A 21,176-nucleotide genomic window follows, 5' to 3' on the forward strand; every position below is an offset into this window, starting at 1 on the left:
AGAGAAATATGAGAACTAACAGATGTTATTAATCAAATGGATTTAACAGGCATCTATGGAACATTCCATCCAAACATAAAGGAATATACCTTCTTATCAGCACCTCATGGAACCTTCTCAAAAATTGACCACTTACAAGTAACAAAGCAAACCTCAACAGATACAAAAAAAAAAAATGGAATAAGCCCATATACCTTATTGGATCACCATGGCTTAAATTAGAATTCAACAGCAACACTAATTCCAGAAAGCCCACAAACACATGGAAATTAAACAATGCTCACCTGAATCATAAATGGGTCAAGGAAGACAAATAAAGGGAGAAATTAAAGACTTCCTAAAATACAATGAAAATGACCACACAACATACCCAAATTTATGGGACACAATGAAAGCAGTGTTAAGAGGAAAGTTCATAACACTAAATGTCTACATAAAGAAACTGGAAAAATCCCACACTAGTGAATTAACAGAACATTTGAAAACTCTAGAACAAAAGGAGGCAAACTAACACAAGAGAACTAGATGGCAGGAAATAATCAAATTGAGAGCTGATATCAACAAAATAGAAACAAAGAAAACAATACAAGGAATCAAAGAGACAAAGAGTTGGTTCTTCGCGAAAATCAACAAAGCAGACAAACCTTTATCCAAACTAACAAAAAGGCAGAGAAAGAATATCCAAATTAAGAAAATCAGAATTAGCCGGGCGGTGGTGGCGCACGCCTGTAATCCCAGCACTTGGGAGGCAGAGACAGGCGGATCTCTGTGAGTTCGAGGCCAGCCTGGTCTTCCAAGGGAGTTCCAGGACATACTCCAAAGCTACAGAGAAACCCTGTCTCGAAAAACCAAAAAAAAAAAAAAAAAAAAAAAAAAAAGAAAATCAGAATTGAAAAAAGGGACTAACAACAGACACAGAGGAAATCCAGAGACTCATTAGGTCATTTCTCAAAAACCTGTACTCCACAAAATTGGAAAACTTAAAGGAAATGGACAACTTTCTGGATAAATTATCACTTACCAAAATTAAATCAAGACCAGATAAGCAAATTAAAAAGACCTATAGCTGCTAATGAAATAGAAACAGTCATCAAAAGTCTCCCAACCAAAAAAGCTCAGGACCAGATAGCTTCAGCTCAGAATTCTACAAGATTTTCAAAGAAAAACTAATACCAATACTCCTCAAATTGTTCCACACAAAAGAAACAGAAGGAACATTGTCAAACTCTTTATGAGGCTACAATTACCCTAGTGCCCAAACCACAGAAAGACATTACTAAGAAAAAGAATTACAGACCAATCTCACTAATGAACCTTGATGCAAAAATACTCAATAAAATACTAGCAAATCGAATCCAAGAACACATCAGCAAAGTCACCCACAGTGATGATCAAGTAGGCTTCATCCCAGAGATGTAGAGATGGTCAACACATGAAAATCTGTCAACATAATTCACCATATAAACAAACTGAAAAATTAAAACCACATGATCATCTCATTAGATGCTGAAAAAGCCTTTGACAAAATACAACACCCCTTGATGATAAAAGTCTTGGTCTTGGAGAGAGCAGGGATACAATAAACATACCTAAACATAACAAATGAAATACACAGTAAGTCAATAGCCAACATCAAACTAAATGGAGAGAAACTCAAAGCCATCCCACTGACATCAGGAACAAGATAAGGTTGCCACTCTTTCCATATCTATTCAATATAGTTTGTTAGATTCTAGCTAGAGCAATAACACAATAAAAGGAGATCATGGGGCCTTCATGCCTAGACAGCAAATGCTTTACTCACTGAGCTATCACCCCAGGCCCAATAATCAAGAAAGTAGGCAGAGGAGAGGGTAAATCACTAATCCATCAAGGATGACTTCTATAGTCTATGATCAAAACAAGGGGAAAGGTATGTCTTTCACCCATTTAATTAGCCTTCCAATAAAGACACTTTTTTCTCTGGGCATTAAATGACAGATAGGCTAGAAAGTACTTTTAATTTGGAGGTAGACTTAAAACAAACAAAAGCTAGAGACTTCATTATTCCATTAGACAGGTATTTGCTGAGACTAAAGATAAGCAGCATCAGATTAGTTCTCTGAGAAGAAATTTGTAAGTTTAAGCACTACACAGATGGGGACTTGTCAGCCTGTTGTAAGACTGCTTGATTTCTCTATATTGATTAACTTGTCTATTTATCCTTTATTTTATATAAACTTTCCAATCCTTAGACTCAAGAATACATACATATATACATACATACTGGAAAACATGATGAAATGATTCAAAAATTAAATCTCAGGAAGTGTTTAAAGTACATAGCTTCACTTTGTAAATTTTTTATTTATTCCTTTTGAGACAGGGTCTCTGTGTAGTCCTGGCTGGCCTGGAACTTGCTATGTAAACCAGACTATACTCAAACTTACAGAGATCCACCTGCCTTTCCCTTCCAAGTGCTGAGACTAAAGATGTGCACCCTGTAAAAGTTTCGTTTTTATAAAAAATACATTAATTGATTTATATAGGTTTATTTTGATTTATAAGAATTAACAATTAGCATTAGTTTGACTACTAGCTACATCATTTTCATTTAAAACAAAAGGGGTCAATCACTTACTGTGTATCAAGAATTGTGCCAGACACTGAGGATACAAAGATGAGTAAGATACGATTTCTTCTGTCAAGGAGCTCATAGTCTGGTGAGGAGACAACCCTGCAAACACAAAAGTTTTCAGTGTGACGCAGAATGCCATGTACTTCCTTTGGAGCACATGAGGAAAGCAGATAACCTTTAGTCAAGTAGCAGAGGCATCACAGAGAAAATAACCTGTACATGTAATTTTTACATATGGTGGTACACACCATTAATCCCAGCACTCAGGAGGCAGAGGCAGGCAGATCTCTATGAGTATGAGTCTACCATGTCTCAAAAATAAATAAATAAATAAATAAATAGGTAAACAAACAAACAATTATGTGTATGGGTGTTTTGCCTGTGCTGGCCTGAAATAGACTCATGTTTGAATGCTTGGCCCATAGGGAGTGGCACTAGAAGGAGATGTGGCCTTGTTGGAGGAATTGTCAGTAAGGAGGCAGGTTTGGAGGTCTTATATGCTCAAGGTAGGCTTTGCATGATAGTCTTCTTCTGATGCCTGCAGATCAAGATATAGAACTCTGAGCTCCTCCAGCACCATGTCTGCCTGTATGCCATCATGTCCTGCCATGGTGATAGTGGACTAAACCTCTGAAACTGTAAGCCAGCCCCAATTGTGTTTCCTTTATAAGAGTTGCCATGGTAATGGTGTCTCTTCACAGCAATGGAAACCCTAATTAAGACAGACTGAATGTGTATCTATATACCACATGATTCCTGGTGTTTATGGCGTTCAGAAGAGGATCTCCTGAAATGGAGTTACAGAAAACTATGAACCACCATAGGGATACTGGGGATAGCTCTGAAAGAGCACCCATTACTCTTAAGAGCCATCTCGCCAGTCTCACAATTCTTTAAAAATATTTTTTACGTATTTGTGCATGCGTGTATGTCACATGTGTATACAGATGTTTGCAGAAGCCAGAAGTGCTTCATGAAACTGGAATTACAGGTAGTTGTGAGCTGTCAAATGTGGACACTGGGCATCGAACCTGGATCCTGTAGCACAAATAATAAAAACCCAGAGACAGATATTGGGGTTCAAGCTGAAGATCAGAAAAGCAAAGAGGCCAGCCACTGGCTCTTACCTCTACCTCAGACCGAAATGGGCAATCCTGTCTCCACGAATCCTCAGGCTGAGACTGAGACTGATTCCTGTCTCCTCCTGTTTTATAATCCTCTCTAGTGCTGGGATTAAGGGCTTGCACCACTACCTCCTGGCATCTATGGCTAGCTAGTGTAGCTGCTGAGATTAAAGGTGTGTGCCAACACTGCCTGGCCTATGTGGTTGACTACATTGCCCTCTGATCTACAGGCAAGCTTTATTTATCAAAACAAAACTAATATACCATTACAGGATCCTCTAGACAAGCAGTTAAGTAAGTACTACTGCCACCGAGCCATCTCTCCAGCCCTCGTACAATTCTTCAAGACAGAATTACACAGAGCTGACGGCATGGCTGGGCAGTGGAACAAGAGGACAAAGAAGCTAAGAGGGAAATAAAATCCTAACTACATTGTGTACAAAACTGTAGGTTTATGCTCATATATACTGAGGGGCTTCAATAAGGAAAACTGTATTTGAAATGATAACTTTGGCAACTATGAAGCTACATTCAAAGGAATGAGTTTAACTAAACAAGCACATTGGCAATATGAAAGAAGTACTGGGGTAAAGGAGGAACATCCCATAGCTGAGGGTTAATAATAAAAATGTAGCTAATCTGAAACTAAGATTTTCCATGTCAGTGCGGGTTGACATGGTGTCACAGTAGCAAGGGGGGAAGAGGAGCACATGTGGGAGACAATGCAAAGTTTTCAAGAGCCAGTTCTGTGGTTGAATGCTGAGGACTTTCTTTCTAGTCCTGCCACTTAAGAGCCATGTTCTAAGTTCTCTGCATCAGTATAACAAGAAAAACAGAGCCATCACCTCATGCTAGGAGGACTGACTCATAACACGCAGGCCTTAGGACTTTGATTGCACGGTGCAAAACAACCACCTATCAAAAGCTAGCTAGTTGTTATTCTCATTTTTCATTTGGGATATGATGTTCAAAAACTTGTAAATATCCCCTTATCAGAGACAGCTAGGATTAGGTCAATGGAGAAGAAATATATGAAGTAAGTTCGTCAGAGACATTAATCACAGAAGATAACAGGCTTGCTCATGGGGGAGATATTCTGCCACAGTTACTGAGAGGGCTAAGAAAAAGTGCTGATCAACCACTGATGGAGGACGGTCATTGGCTAATAAAGGCACTGCCCTGGCCCATTTTATTGGTTAGAGGATAGGTGGGAGGAGTAAACAGAACAAAATGCTGGGAGGAAGAGGAAGTGAGCTCAGAGACTCGACTGCTTTCCTCTCGGGAGCAGACGCCTGAGAGAGACGCCATGCCCCTCTCCCGGGATGAAGCTCTGACCCAGGATGGACTAGGCTAGAATCTCCCCGGTAAGCGCACCTTGGGGTGCTACACACAGATGATTAGAAATGTGCTAAATTAATATGTGAGAATTAGCCTAGAAGAGAATGGGCCAAGCAGTGTTTAAAAGAATACAGTGTCCGTGTAATTATTTCGGGGCATAAGCTAGCAGGGCAGGCGGATGGGGTGTTGGGGACGCAGCCCCGCCGCCGCCCTTATTACTTCAAACCACCAAGCAATATTAATTCAGTGTTTTTCATAAACCTACAGGGACAACAATCTGCATGTTGGTATGGCTATTTTCCAATAGTATTTGGTATCCAGCATGTGAGAATAGAAAAAGATTGTAGGGCCAATTTAGATTCAAGAACTCAGAGAGTAAGTGAGGCAAGAGAAATAGCAAAGTCTGACTTTTACTAAACTTTTCAACAAAGTAGATACTCAGTCGAATAATATTAGATTAAAATCTATGTGTAGAGGAGACCGCATGTACATCTAAGCTGATTTTGTCCACTTCAACCCTTTGAAAATGCCACAGGATTTGTATTCAACTGCTGAGAATATAAGAGAATCCTAAATATAGGCAATAAGTTGTATTCCCAGTACTCTGAAATTAGAGAACTATCAAACCCTCATTTAGAAACTGGGGAAGGAAGCTAGGTTTGGCGGCATCACCTTTAATCCCAGCACTCAGGAGGCAAAGGCAGGTGACTCTCTATAAATTCAAGGCTAGGTAGGACAACATAATGATTTCAAGAACAGCCAGAGTTATACCATGAGACACTGCCTCAAAAACAGCACCAAAAAGAAGAATGGGAGGGGAGGAAGAAAATGGGAAAAGGGTTGTTTGTTGTTGTTTCTGAGAATGTGTCTCACTAAATCACTAGGTAGCCCAGACTGCCCTCAGATCCTGAGTGCTAAAATTACAGCATGCACTGTCAGCTCTAGAAGATGTATCTAATTGCCTGCTCACTTCAAGATGCCATTGTAAATCAAAGCAATAAAAGAAAATAACAACACTTTCCTCCCAAAAATATCTGCTTAGAACGACCTGAATTGCCTGCACATTCAGTATGCACTCAGCATAGTATTAAGGCTTTTGAAGGCCAGTGACATGCTGTCACAGCTGCTTAGGCCTGGATCAATGAATGAATACATGCATTGATATCTGTAAAGAACGGCACAGATAGAAAACAAGAGAAGAAAAAGTACAGATTCAACAACAGGGAGTCTAGTTTTAGAGACAATATTAAAAGAAAGGAAACAACCCAGTAACAAGATATGGCAGGAAGCATCAAGTACTAGAAATGCTTGGCCAAAGACAGGGAACTGAAAAGTTACAAATCCTGGAACCAAGGCAGTTATTGTATCAATAGCACAAAACTTGAAACTCAGCAAATGTAAAAACGATAAATGTGGATGAAACTATCAGTCTGGTTAATACCCAATTTAGCAACTCGAAAGCACACAAAAAATTATTTTATAAAAATGTAAGCTGTAGAATATGAGATTTAACTTAAAATAAAACAAGAATGTTGCTTCTACATAAAATATAACATATAAAAAGATATTGCTAAGTATTTTAATAAATTTGTAAAACATGACAAAGATAGGAAATTAGCCTTGTTTGTCCAGGACCATCCACATTTTAGTTTTCCATCCTTGGAAACTCCTCAATTCTGTGGAAACTGGGACATTCAATAGTCTTAGTGACCAAGGTAAAGACTCTACATGTATTCGCTTTTTCTATGGATCTCAAACTAACAGAATCCTGTGACAAAGCAATTTCTCTGTTTCTTAAAAGTGTAGAAAGAAAACCAGATCAGTTATATAGAACTAAGCAAGGCTTAAATCACACCACAAGGATAGCATATGAGAGACAGGAAGAAAAGAAACACCAATGTCTCTCTAAGCTCTCAGAAAAATTTCTAACAAACTCTAAATCATCACTTATTTGACTCCTAAAGATGCAGATTCCTGCATAAACTTAACAGTCAGTCCATCTGTTCTTCCAATCCCAGGCCTTCATCCCAACTGAATGGTCCCTTGACAAGGGAAGATCTTCATATCCATACCAGCACCTCACCTCTTGAGCTTGCCACTCTTTAACTTTTCATTAGCACAAATGACTCTCATCCTGATCTGATGGGCCCTTTTATTACACACAACCCCAAAGAAGCTGTCTCTACCACTGAGTTCACTTTTCTTCTCAGGCATGCCCCTCTGGGTCTTCTTTTCCTAAGGACAATAGCAACAGTGCCATGGAGTCTTTACTTGTATGTACTCTACTTCTGGGCTACATTTCCAGCTGTCTTCTAGGTGGTTTTGTATTGTAGTACTATCTCTTTTCTTTATCTCAAAACCATCATCAGAACAACCATATACCTTCCTCCCTTATTGCCCCAACTGACTTACAAGGGTCACTTGAGTCAGGAGTTCAAAAGCAGCCTTAGCTAAATGAGACACTACATCAAGGGGAAGAAATAAATTATCATCAGAATTTTTTATAAAGTATACAAATTAATGCAAAAAAACCTTCTTCCAAGAGTCATCAATCTAGAAAGCACTATTTTACAATAAAATAAATTTAAAGTCCCAATAAATAGCTAAAACAGGATACTTAAATTATTCTGCACCTTAGTTTCTTCTTAAATAAGAAATGGATGACAAAAAAACTGGATGATTTTTTAAGACTTTTAATTATTTTACTAAAAATACTACTTATCTCATAAAACAAGAAATATCAGTAAGTCATCCACTACCATACCAATCTAACTCATAACCGTTTCATTTTATACTATTATTTTCCTCAATCACACTTTTTATTTTTACTCCACAGCCCATTTACAAAAATTTTCAAATACAGATCTGGTGGAATCCTTGCCTAACTAACATCAAGGCATTAAATATGTAATTTATGTTCATGTTTGGAAAATTTTGAAACAATATCCTAAAACACCACAAGATGGTGATATTGCACCATAAAACAGATGTTTTAAACAGTTACATTTTTTTGTTATCAATTCCCCCAAAACAAAATACCTTAACTCTTTTCCAAGAAAGGCCATAAAAAAGCATGCATTTTTTTCTTTTTACTAGAAAACACTTTTCAGAAAAACATAGTCGAACTTAGCAGCAATCCTTCTAGTCTTTAGCCCAAAGATGTTTAAAAAAAAAACACCCTAGACTAAAAAAACGCAAAACTGGTGGCTATGTCCACACTGACCTCCTTCCCTCACCAACTCTACCCTCATAATCATCATTAAAAATTTCAATTCAGTATATGTTTTACTATACTGAATAGTATAGTAGATATACTATACTATTCTAATATAGTAAATATTAGAATAGGAAAATACTAACTTCAAAAGATATGCATTTAGTAATTTTTCCTCTTGCCTTATTGAGCAATGTAGAAAACAGGTTCCCTACTCAAATGCTGCATAATATCAATTCAAAAAATACTATTCAAAACTAAATATATCAAAACTTTAGTTCAAACTCTGAGACTGAATCCCAGCTAACACACAGGAGACACTGCCTAAATATTATTATTCTTGGGTACCCATAGGGAATACCTATATCCACAGATATGGTGTCAACTAAATGGAATGGCACAATAGTTGCATAAAATTACACACACTCCTTCCATATACTCTAGTCACCTGCAGATTACTTAAAAAACACAATGTAAATTCTATGTAAAATATGTTATACTGTATTGTTCTGGGGGGAAAAGATGAGGGTGATCATGAATATGTTCAACACACAGAGAGAATTTTTCCCTCAAGCATTTTCAGTACAAGGTTGCTTGAACCTTGAGTGCAGGACCAACCAATACAGAAGGTCGACTGCATTATCTGCAACTTGAAGCAGCAGAAAGCATGGTCATGAAGACTGGAGTTAAAGAGGAGCTCACAAGCAGAGGAAGAGACTCGGGAACACAAAGTCCTGAATATTCTCCAAACCCACTTCCATAGGAAAGGTTTACTCTTCCACCCTGCCCTGGACCCTAGGCTATCACGACCAAAGCTCAGTTCCCCTGAAATATTTCTTGATTATGTCTAAGTATATTACAAATTCTAATTTACCACCATTTTCACAGTCATGGACATTTCCTAACCTCAAATTCCAAAGTGACGTTTTCTTTTTTTGTTTCAGAAGAGCATATTGGGGTAAGTTAACACACACACACACACACAAAAAAAAAAAAAAAGAAAGAAAGAAAAAAGAAAAAAACACTTTTTAAGTCAGACAGACCTATGTCCAACTTTAGCTCTTGTATATACTTAATAATTTAAATATATACTTGTATATATGTAACCTGTTTCTCTTTTATCTGAAAAATGAGGTCACCAACAGGAAACTGTTTTACCTTTTAGTTGCTAACACTAACCCTAGGAAAGTGGAGAAACTCTTTCTAGAGTCAAAAACATAAGCAATGCCTAAGAGGTAGAAGAAGTGAGATCAAGGCCAGCCTGGATTAAATGGCAAATCTTGTTAAAACAAACAACAAAATACAAACAAGAGAATTTCAATGTAATTCAGAGCTAGTCAAATAACAGATATGTAACATTATATATTATTTATAAAGGTCCTTCTGTATTTGTGTTGATTTCATTAGTTGAATAAAGAAGCTGCCTTGGCCCTTTGATAGGGCAGCCCTTAGGTGGGTGGAGTAGACAAAACAAAATGCTGGAAAGAAGGGAAGTGTGGCAGACACCATGCTTCTCCTGCCCCAGACGGACGTCGGTTAGACTCATGCCTCGTGGTAAACACAGATTAATAGAAATGGGTTAATCAAGATGTGAGAGTTAGCGAATAAGAGGCTAGAGCTAATGGGCTAGGCAGCAATTTAATTAATACAATTTCTGTGGGTTATTTCGGGGGTTAAGCTAACTGGGCGGCCTGCTGCTTCACACTACAGTTCTCCTTAAGAATTTTAAAGCAGAATAAGATACAACTTCTCATTAAATAGTCTTCACTCTTAGAGAAAATTAGAAACCAAAATGCAAAGCAATTTTCAAAATTATGTAACCAATTAAAAAGCTAAAACTCAGTCCCTTAAAAAAATGTAATCTTTACTAAGTTTAAAATACAGTAAAAATACAATTCGTTATCTACAAACTCAAATCACAGAAAGCCTTAAGACTGAAAGTTCCTCTCTTACCTGCTTGTCTGCACTTATTTTAGCAGAAAAATCTGGCTACTTGTTGCTTATTCCCACTTCAGCATTTGCTGAAGCACAGGTACTATCTCAGACCTTAACTGTGTGTGGATGTGGAGTACCTTGTCTGATTGATGCTTTCATGCTTTTTTCCTTAGGGGTTGCGGTGTATGAGGGTACCCCATAAGCATGTATGTACATGTAAGCACCCTCTGCCAGAGGACATTGGGTGTTGTCCTCAAGGGCTCTCACCCACTCTGAATGGTCTACCAGTCCATCTTTCTAAGCTAAATCATGAATGAAATTGTAACAAACAGATCCCAGAGCAATGCTGTCAGGCTTAAGTCAGCCTATATGTCTATAAACTGGGTGCCACTATTCTCACTTTACATATGAATAGCTAACAGACACACAGTAAAACTTAAGTCGTGTTTACACAAGCATTGCCATGAATAAAATGAGTACCAGAACTCAAATCTAGATTTGTTTTCCTTTATATAAGGTCTAGGTTTTTATTAGATCACACTTTAGATAAAAATCTAAATTACAAAAAAAGTTTTTAAAAAATTTATTACCAAAACTTTTAACCTAGAAAAATAAAATTTCCAAACATAATATATACCTTGCATTCTGGATGTTCACATCTATAATATAATACTAACATTATATTCCATGGGTCACAGGACTAAAAGAAATTCTATTGTTGCCTTTTCCTTGTTGAAAATAAGCACAAAAACAATGGACTTGTCCAACAGAAATGCCAAAGAACGCATTCCTGTTTCTAAGGAACCACGGGCTTGGTATGTTTTCCCCCACAATATACTTGCAGTAACCTCTGCTTATTTCAACCATACTTTTGGTTTTTCCAGGAACTGCCCCTATTTAAAGATCTACTGTTACAATAAAAGATCTGACTCAGGGCTGGAGAGACAGATAGATGGCTCAGCAGCAAGAGCACTGACTGCACTTACAAAGAAAGGATCCAGGTTCAGTTCATAGCACCACATGGTAGCTCAGTCATCTGTTACTTCAGTTCCAGGGGACCTGACATTTTTTTCTGGCTTCTGTGGACACCAGGCACACTTGGTACACACACATACACATAGGCAAAACACCCATTCACATAAAAGGTTATAAACAAAAAGTCTGCCAGGTGTGGTGGCACACACCTTTACTCTCATCACGTGGAAGGGAGAAGCAGGCAGGTCTCTGTGAGTTCAAGGCCATTCTAGTCTATATAATTTTTTTTTGAAGCCAAAAACAAAAACAAAATTTTTATGAATTACCATGTATTTGATGTTTCAAATTTAAGAGGAAAACACAGATAGGCAGGCAGACAGACAGACACACACACACACACACACACACACACACACAAAAATCAGCAATTTCAAACACTGTATGTTTTCGTTGTGATGGTGGTACATACACAGTCTAATTACATTCTAATACAAAATTATGAAATTTCAAATTAGCCCATTATATTAAACTTCCCATTAGCTTTAGAACCTACTAAGATCTCATGATCACATACTTCAACTAACAACACACTGTGTCTCTTAGTCAATACAAAAGAATCCTCCGTTCAATTGCCTTGCGACAAATTGGGCATTCGCTCATTCGATCTCCACAGAGCTGGCATGTTCCGTGGCCACAGAGGAAAATCATGTTCTTCAGACGATCCAAACACACAGGGCACATTGTCTGCTCCTTGATGTCCTGCAGCTGCTGCTGCAGCTTCTGTACATCTGCATTGACATTGGTGTTGTCTTTGTCCTTCTGCAGCACTGGAATAGTCCCACTTGAGACATCATCAAAGGGGTCCTCCGAACTCTTCCCACCACAGCACATGATGAAAGGCACCCTAATGAGTTCCCTGACAGACAGAGCTACGTGATGAGACCCTGACTCCAAAAACAAACAACAACAACAAAAAAATTTAAATATGATTGAATTTAGAGGTCCTGTTGGTCACAGAACTGAGGAACATTTAAGTGACAGAGAAGCACATAGCCACTAACAGCATGTAAAAAGAATTTGAAGTTTGTTTTATCCACTTTCACTGACTTTAAATTTAAATCCTTTTCAATGATTTTCCCCCCAAGTAAATGTCCTTATACTACAAAATGGCTTTTTCCCAAAAGACCTACCACGCCCACAGTTAACCTACTTTCTATCCAAAAACCCAAATTCCAAGTCTGACACACTTCAATCAATGTATCTATTTCTGAGTTGTCTTATCTGAGTTAAGGAAAATGTAATAAGACTACCTAACAAATTATTATAATATCTAATTTAAGATATGTCAAGACTGAATTTAGAAGAAGAAAGGTCTTCATTCAAAGGAATTTTTTCATGGAATGGGATTTCTGTTGTTTTCCATTACATCTTTGACAATTATCTTAAACCTTTTAAAACATCTGGAAGGCTAATATGTTAAGTTCTCTTTATATTTACTCTTCACATTGGTAGTAAGGAACCTAGAAAAACAGTCACATTAGGGTCCCAAATTACAGAATCAGTTTCTGCCAACAGTTAATCAAATGAACACATATAACAACATCTGAGGTGTTTACTAAGGTGAGGAGCCCTGAAAAACCTTCTCAGGACCATATAACCCAGGTCCTGAAAGACAGTACTAACCCATGATAGCAAATACCCCCACCCCACACCCCATGACTGCTACACACAGTCTAAATTTTGACCAATTGGTCCACACATTTAATTTAATGACAATGTTAATTTTTGACCCCCGGGTTGTACAGCTTAATAATCACTGCCAACTGATGTACCACCATTCTGTTGAGTCAGGATCTTTCCCAGAATAATCCTTAATTTTTTTTACAACTTATTTGTTCAACTGAGAAGATTTGATATACACTTTTGTAGACACCAAAACTAACCTCTCACTGTCCTTAACAAAATAAGTGGCCCACAGAAAACTACCTACTCATTTGAACTGTCAACTTAATAATTAAAAGTAATAACGATTTAGGGGCCTAAAATATTGAAGCTACTATGATTTCCACTTTATAAATATCTTCTCAATTAAAACCCAAAATGAAGACATTCTTTCCATTTTGCAAATAAAGGAATTGAGGCAACACCACAATTAAACAGCATAGAGAAAAGTTAGATCTGCCTAGCTATTGCTCTTAACTCCTAGGTCAAGAGTTTCTGTGCTTCAAGGCTACACAGTGGAAGCAATCTACTCTGTCCCCTTTGTTGCTGTACTGCTGTTCATTTGTAGTTTTCAGATATGGCATTAGGTGTGTGTGTGTGTGTGTGTGTGTGTGTGTGTGTGTGTGTGTGTACGCGCACACAAGCACACAGACAGGGACACACACACACCATGCTGGCCTCAAACTGGAAGACCTTCTGCCCTAACCTCTAAGTAAACAACCATGCCTGGTTTAATTTGTCTACATTTACAGTATAGAAGATCTTACAGAGAAAAAGCTCACTTAACTATCCTCTCCACTCTAACTTAGAGCATACAAAGAGTAGTATATATTGGCAAGTTAGGATGGATTTACGCCAAAGTACTCTACTTCAAGTCAGGACTCAACTGTTTGCTTCCACCCACCTTAGTAATTATAAGTGTACTAAACAGTTATCCAAAGAACATGCTTTCTTTAGTTAAACAAAACTACAATACCTAACAATTCTGTTACTGCTGGGACATTTCTTAACTATCCAAGTAATTAAGGGGCAGGAAGAATGCCAAGAAACACCTTAATATAATTCCACCCATCCTGCCTGCAGCCCAGCCTTTCCTAAATCATGTTTCTCAGCACACTCAGTCACTAAAATATGCAAGATTATTTGCTATAGGCTGCAAGGGCAGGTTTTGAGTATAGTTGTTTTAATTAAATGCATTACCTTACTAATCTAAGATAGAAAGTAATAGAAACTAAACATTCACTTCCTTCACCTCAATTAATTATGACATTACTCAGTAGCTAATTTGAACAATGCAGAAAGATACTAGGAAACAAAGACAAAGTATCTATAGAGTCAAGAGAACAGAGAAGCCCAGCTAGCACTTGACCTACTGAACCAGGAAGGAAGGAGCACTGACTCCTGGCTTCCCTCCTTCAGTGACTCCAGTAAGCCCTGGGATCCTACAGCATTTTCCCTCCAATAGGAAGGTTCCTACCAACCTTTTCCAAGGTATTTCAAAAAAAAAAAAATATGTGAGGTACATGTTGTTCAAGCACGATCAACCAACTCCACTCCCTTGAGTCTCACATTTAATCACAAGGGGTGAAGGGACCACAGGTCACTCTCTACATAGGGTACTGTCTGACCAACACATGACACCGGGTAAATCATTTCTCTGAATCAATCTGGAGTCATGGGGCCTGCACTTTCTTAAACCCCATTGTCTTCAAATAGAAGCGGTCAGTCTCCCTGCTACCCTAGAATGCCAGATGTAACTACAGAGCATCCCACTTCTGTGATACACCAGGCCAGGCAAGCATTCTCCAAGTAAGCTACATTCTAGACTATTAGTTACCTTTCTCATTTGGGGGACAAAAAAACCGACAAAAGCAAAGTAGGGAAAGAAGGATCTGTTGGGGCAGTCTTTCACAGCAGGGAAATCGTGATATCAGGAACATGCACCAGCAGGTCACATTGCAGCCAAATTCAGGAAGCAGAGACCTGGTGCTCAGCTACTTTCTCCTGGTTAGTCAGTCCACAACTCCAGCCCCTGGAAAGGTGCTGCAGACACTCAAAGCCTTCCCTCTACAGTTAAACAAGGTCAGAAACACCCAAGGTGTGATTCTAAACTCAGAGACAAGTTGACAATATTAACTATCACACAGCTCTTTTCTAACCAAGGACAAAACCACCTGCTTCTAATTGTGCAGTAAGGCAAACATGCAGTGATTTGCACTTTAGACTCACCTTGCCCTCTGGCAGGCCCAGCTCAAAGTTTTGATTAAAGAAATCAGTAAGCAGCCTAAGTTTCAATTTCCAAAGTCTTCTAGAAGATGTGTCTTTATATAATATAACTGATGCTGTTCTTATGTAAACTCTACCATAATCCATTACAGGGTCGCCCCAAATAGATCCAAGGGCATGTATAGTAGTAGTAGAAGTAGCTCCCTGCCCCAATACAGGCCAAACCTGTGATTTCACCAGCATGAGGCAGAACTGATTTCGTGCCAGTCCCAGAAACACGCCTTAAGAAGGCCTGGTTCCTTCAGCTTTTGTACTCTTCAGAGCCATAAACTACAAGGTAAAGCTCACAACCCTTTTGTGAAGGCCACATGGACTACAAAAGGTGAGTGTGTACAGCCCCAGCTGAAATGCCAGTTGAATATAGCCACTGTAGTGATGATAAACAAAGCCAGAAAACACCCAAGAGGGACAACCTGTAAGCAATAAGTCAGTTGTTTTGGTTTTAGAGTTATCTGCTACAGAGCAATAGGAAGGTGAAACAATGCTACTGAGCTCCTTGTGTTTCTGTATGACTTGCCCAAATACCATAGAGAAAGAAAGGGTGTCATTAATTTTACTTTACCAACAACAGCAGATAAAGTCTGTGCTTTTCTTGATGCCAAGGTCTTTAATGAGCTCTAAGTTCTAGAGAATAGGCTTCTAGTATATTGTCTCAAAACTGTACCCCAGCAGTTAGCATAATGTCTGAGGTACAGTAGCATACAGTACGTGTTATGAATAAACAGTACGTTTAGGAAATGCCAAGGCCAAAGCAACACATGCCACTCTTCACTGTAACTTAGAAATCATCTGACATACTGCTTTAAGAACAACCTACAACACCAAAATGTTTAAGTATGAATTCGAAGTGTAGAATATTTTATACATGGAGAGGGGTAATATATAAAGTTGAGTATATAATGGTAAAATTATAAAACATCACAATACCACTTTGAAATAAGATTCTGACTTATGTGCTACACACACAAATAAATAAACAAAACTTTTCCAAGGCTATGCTTTTACATAAGACAATCAAACTTCATCTTCAAAAACAGAAATAAAAATCAACAAATTTTCCAAAGTAAATTAATGTCAACATTTTACCAATGTTTCTTCTAGAGAGGATACCCATTTTGTATGTCTGCTTTATCTTTGACTAAAGGTTAACTATTCGGTGATAAAATATTTATAAATTTCCAAATTACCAACCAGTAGCCACATCAAATGAGGTTACCATGTCAACACAAGAAGACTACAAATACTTTCAACAGGTAGTCCTCATATACCCTACAACTTTAAAGTTTCGCCATAGGCAAAAGATCAGAAATCTGGTGTAGAAAACACTGAATTAAGAACAGAAATGTAGGTTGTAGTTTAATTCTAAACTGGGGTGCTAAGTGGCCATACAAGACACTTAACTTTTAAAGTTGCAGTGAACCATGTAGATTAGAACATGATGGTTCTTTCTACCCACCTAATTATCATGTTGCAAGAATCACATGAAAAGTATAAAGACTATCATAAAAAGAATAAAAAATATATTGTGCCATGAGATATTCATCTCCATACCAGCAAATAAAGAAAAATCCATTTGTGTTTTGGGACTAGCTCCTTGGACACCACTTTGAACAGGCAATTTATTGAGTTTTCCACTGTTCATTATAAATACATCATACAATGAAGTAAAACGATTTTGCAAGGTTTGCTAACACAAGCCTTTGGTGCCGCCACTTAAGAGGCAGAAACAGATCTCTATGAGTTCAAGGTCCACACAAGGAATTCCAGACCAGCCAGGGTTGCACAGTGAGACCCTGTCTAATGATTAAGAAGTCAAGATTTCTATAGTTAGAAAAGAAACCAACTCATAACAGGGAGACAATCCCTTCTACCAGAGAAACAATTGCACATTGGTGCAGAGAAGCCAACTCTTAACAAATCAAACTATGCTGTAACTACTGCAGTGAGAATTAGCTACTTAATCCTCTTCAGAAAAGTCTCTGAAAATGAATTCCCATATCACTTCTGTCCTCCTGAATGAAGGACAGGCGTATTACTAAGTAAGGCAAACAGAAACAGAAAAGACTAAGATGATCTTCGTTTCTTCTTCCCCTGGTGGTTTCTCTACCATGTCTTCCCTGATTCCCAATTGAGAGCCGCATAGACAGTAATAATTAGAGTGTCTGAACTGATATTGCTATCTGTTCTCCACTCACCCGTATCATCCCTCAGTCTCACCAGTTCTCAAGAACATAGAAGGAAAGATGAGTACAGACATTCCAATGAAAACCTATGCCCCAAGAATCATAACACCTTAACTGGGAGGAATCTTCTGGACTCACTTGAACGATGTTAACTATATCCAGTCAACATTAAATCATACAAAAGAAAAAAGGAAGGAAGGAAGGAAGGAAGGAAGGAAGGAAAAAAAATCACCACTGCCAACAAACTCCAGATTCTATTTTACCACTTGCAACTAGACTTGTGACAGATAACTAAACTCTTGGGCAAGTTTGTTCCATAATATAACAAATAAAAAGCAATGTTATAGATAGAAAATGTGAGACACAGCACAGTGCATTATTTGTCTCTACGTTCTTGCACAATATTCTTCTGCAGTCAGGGTCACTAACTCTCCAGTTATTCCGAAAGCTGCACAACAGACAGCCCATAGGTTTCATGTCGGAGCTTCTTGTAGTCCATGGATTACCCTAAAATCACATCCACAAAACATAGGTGCATATGGCCAACAGATTTCTTTAGTTTCAACAAGGGTTAGTAATCCCCCAAATACTATCAACCTTATGCACACATACTATGGGTAACACATCTATGCTACCACTAGTCTCTCTACAGACCTGAATCAAAACTTTTAACTGTTTTTAAAAACAGTTACTTTAGTTGGGCATAGTGGTGTGTACACCTTTAATCCCAAAACTCAGGAGACAGAAGCAAACAGATCTGAGTTCAGGGCCAGCCTGGTCTACCTAGTGAGTTCCAGGACAGCTACATAGTGAGACTCTGACTCAAAAAATTCTTTTATGGGTGCAAGAAGATTCTGTGCTTTTGGCACTGTGCAAGTACGAAGGTCGGAGAACAACTTTTGGGAATAGATTACCTTATTACCAAGTGGGTTCCTATTATCGAAATTAAAACATCAGACTTGGCAGAAAGTGCCTTTACCCAACAAGTCATCTTCCAATTGTTTTAACTTGCTTCATTTACCTGACCACCAAATTCTACCCTACTTTCTTTGTCCTTCCACTTATTCAGAGCCTTGCTACCTATGACGATGGAAATCTTGAGGTTTATGAATCTTTAGGGTCTTCCTACCTCAACTCATATTACACAATGCTACTAGATTAATTCTTCCAAACAAAGGTTTAAATTTGTTTCATTCCAAACTCAGAAATCATCGGTGTACCCTTCACTGTCTAGTAACCTAGTCATTAGTCTGACATTAACTATACTCTTATGCTGTGAGTGGTGGCACACCCCTTTAATTCCAGGGCTCTGAAGGCAGAGGGAGGTAGAGTTCTCTATGAGTTCGAGGCCAGACTTGTCTACACAGCAAGTTCCAGACCAGTCACAGCTACACAGCAAGCCTTGCCTCAAACAAAACAAAACAAAAAGCTAAAGAAAGCAAAACAAAAAGAAAAAAATAATTTTATCATTGGTCCTGGTTTTTATTTCATGCTTTCTTACCCTATATGCTAAGTATAAATCCTTTAGACTCCATCCAAATACTCTTAGATCCTTCTTCTTGAATTACCTTTCCCTGCTTACGAAAACTTAGTCCTTCATCTTCAAAACAAAAGCCCTTAACTTATCTGAGAACTGCCCTCTCTAGATTTGAGAGACTTTTATATTTATGAAACACACACACACACACACAAAGGTATTCTGGGCATGGTGGCATGTATAGGCCTGTGAGTTTAGGTCTGAGGCAAGAAGATGACAAGTTCAAAGCCAAACTGGGCTACATAGTGAGATCCTGCTATTTACTCATATATAAAAGGTGCATTTGTGTTTAATCTAACATACATACCTTCCTATTTAGGTAAAGAGAGAAGTTGCTAATCATCTCATCTACATATACCCCAAAATAACTTCACCATGCCATACAGTTCATGCTTAATAACTGCAAGGATGTAAAAGAAATTTAAGGCAAGAGACCTGATCAGTCATGGCCTGGGTTTCAAAAGCACAGTGTCTTAAAGGTAGCTCTACATGTCATGTGAAAAACTATTTGAAAATCTGTGTTTCAAAGAGTTAAGTCACATTCTTCACACATCTCAATTTCATCAGATCCCAACACTTGGTCACTGTACTTTGAATTTAAAATATTAACTATTTATTAAAAATGGTAATTTTCAGTCAGTTTAAGTATATTATTTCATGGCTAAAACAAGTCAAATAAATGAAAGAATATCTTTTTTAAAAGGAGAGTTTTACTAACAGTTACAAACTGACTTGGTGAGACATGTCGAGTGGATTTATACACAAGCATAAACTCTTGCAGAAACCTACGGACAACTGTAAAATGGGTATTTCATGAGAAAAAACAAAAACAAAAAACCACCAAACGAGAGTGGGAAAATAATTCTGAGAGTTATTTTTGCAGCATTTTAAGAGTAGAAATTCAATCTTACTGCACACAAAAAGATCAAACTCTAATTAAAAAAATACCAGACATCTGTGGATTATTTTATGGTGGAAGAGTAAAATATTTCAAGAGTATAATAGATAAACCTTCTTTTTGATAATCAAGGTTTCTTACGATCGCTTAAAGAAGAGGAATTTCAACTCCAAACCTATGAGTAAAGGAAAGGAACACACAGTCCTTAGGCACACAAAACTGATCATTTAAAGACTGTAAAGGAGATGGGGAAAGTACCAAATTCTAACTACACTTAAATTTTAAAAGAAGATTTAAAGGAAAGGGCCCAAAACACAAGACGAGGGTTAGAAAAATTTGCAAGGTCACTTGAACCTACCAGGTCACCAAAGGTAGAGATTGGGGGTGTTAGTGGGAGGAGGTGCAGAGTCAGTGAAAAAGCCTGAATGCTAAAAACATGTCAGAAAAGGACGTTCTGAGGCTGGCGTCCCGGCTTGCGCCGGTGAGATCCGGGTGAAAGTAAGGGCGGCAGTTCTGAGGCAGGGAAGCAGGAACGCTAGCGAGCCGCAGTCACCGAGACACTTCGCCGGGCTCCGGTGTCACCCGCACAGGCCGGTGCCAGGGCCAGCCCGGGGCAAGACCCGCGACCCCACCCCAGCCAACTCCGGCCCGGCCGCCCTCCAGGCTCCCTCCCGCGTCCCACGGTGCTCACCCGCGCGAAGCTGCGGCTCCGGGGCCCGCGGCCACCGCGGCGGCACCTCCTCAGCCCTCCGCGCCCAGGATCGCCATCTCGCAGCAGGCGTCGGCCGGGCAGCCCAGGCCGCCCGCAGCCACCCGGATCCCGCACGCCAAGCGCGCCGACACCCGGCCCTCCCCCCACCCCACCCGGGCCCACACCTCCCTTTCTCGTGGACGCGCGGCGTGTCCGCGACGCCCGTGCCGCGCACAGGCGCGCCTCCCCGCCGGGGCCGCTCCGAGCCTCTAGTCCGGACCCGGAATCCAGCTGCCCTCGAGCATGCGCAGCGAGCGCCCGCCGAGCGCTCCTGAGGATTAGTCCTCTTCTCCGGGTTTTCGCGACGGTCGAGCGGAGATGCAAGCCAACCAATAGGAGGAAAGAGGCGTGTCCAGAGCCGGAAAGGGGGCGGGGCAGTCGCCGGGAAGCGGGTGGGTGGCTTTGGAAGCTGGAAGTTTAGAGCTACCCTGTCTGTTGAGTCAGCTGCAGAGAGTCATGCACAGCCTCAGGAGTGATCCCATGGTCACTTACTTGCTTACTCCACTCCACAGCAAAAGTGGTCTGTCTTTGACCTCGCTTAACGTTTGATTTAGGGTCTATTAGCAAATGGTCACACGGAAAAAACTTGCACTTGT

General features: G+C 39.2%; 1 protein-coding gene across 3 annotated transcripts in view; it reads right to left on the minus strand.

Annotated features, from left to right (window-relative positions):
- Wwp1 (WW domain containing E3 ubiquitin protein ligase 1) overlaps positions 1-20,757 on the minus strand; it is an 85,178-nt gene extending 64,421 nt beyond the window's left edge. For 2 of the 3 annotated variants that reach the window (XM_041657048.1, XM_041657045.1), the window contains exons 1-2: positions 20,521-20,756; positions 2,621-2,716 (exon numbers count right to left, since the gene is read on the minus strand). The gene's annotated coding sequence lies outside the window, so the exon portion shown is untranslated. Of the gene's footprint in view, positions 1-2,620; positions 2,717-20,520 lie in introns of all 3 variants that reach the window. The other variant, XM_041657046.1, reaches the window with a different exon arrangement.
- Positions 20,758-21,176: the final 419 nt, after the last annotated feature.

Source organism: Microtus oregoni, unplaced genomic scaffold (genome assembly GCF_018167655.1).
Source record: "Microtus oregoni isolate MIOR12 unplaced genomic scaffold, Mior012 000008F_ref0000371, whole genome shotgun sequence".
Classification (NCBI taxonomy): domain Eukaryota; kingdom Metazoa; phylum Chordata; class Mammalia; order Rodentia; family Cricetidae; genus Microtus; species Microtus oregoni.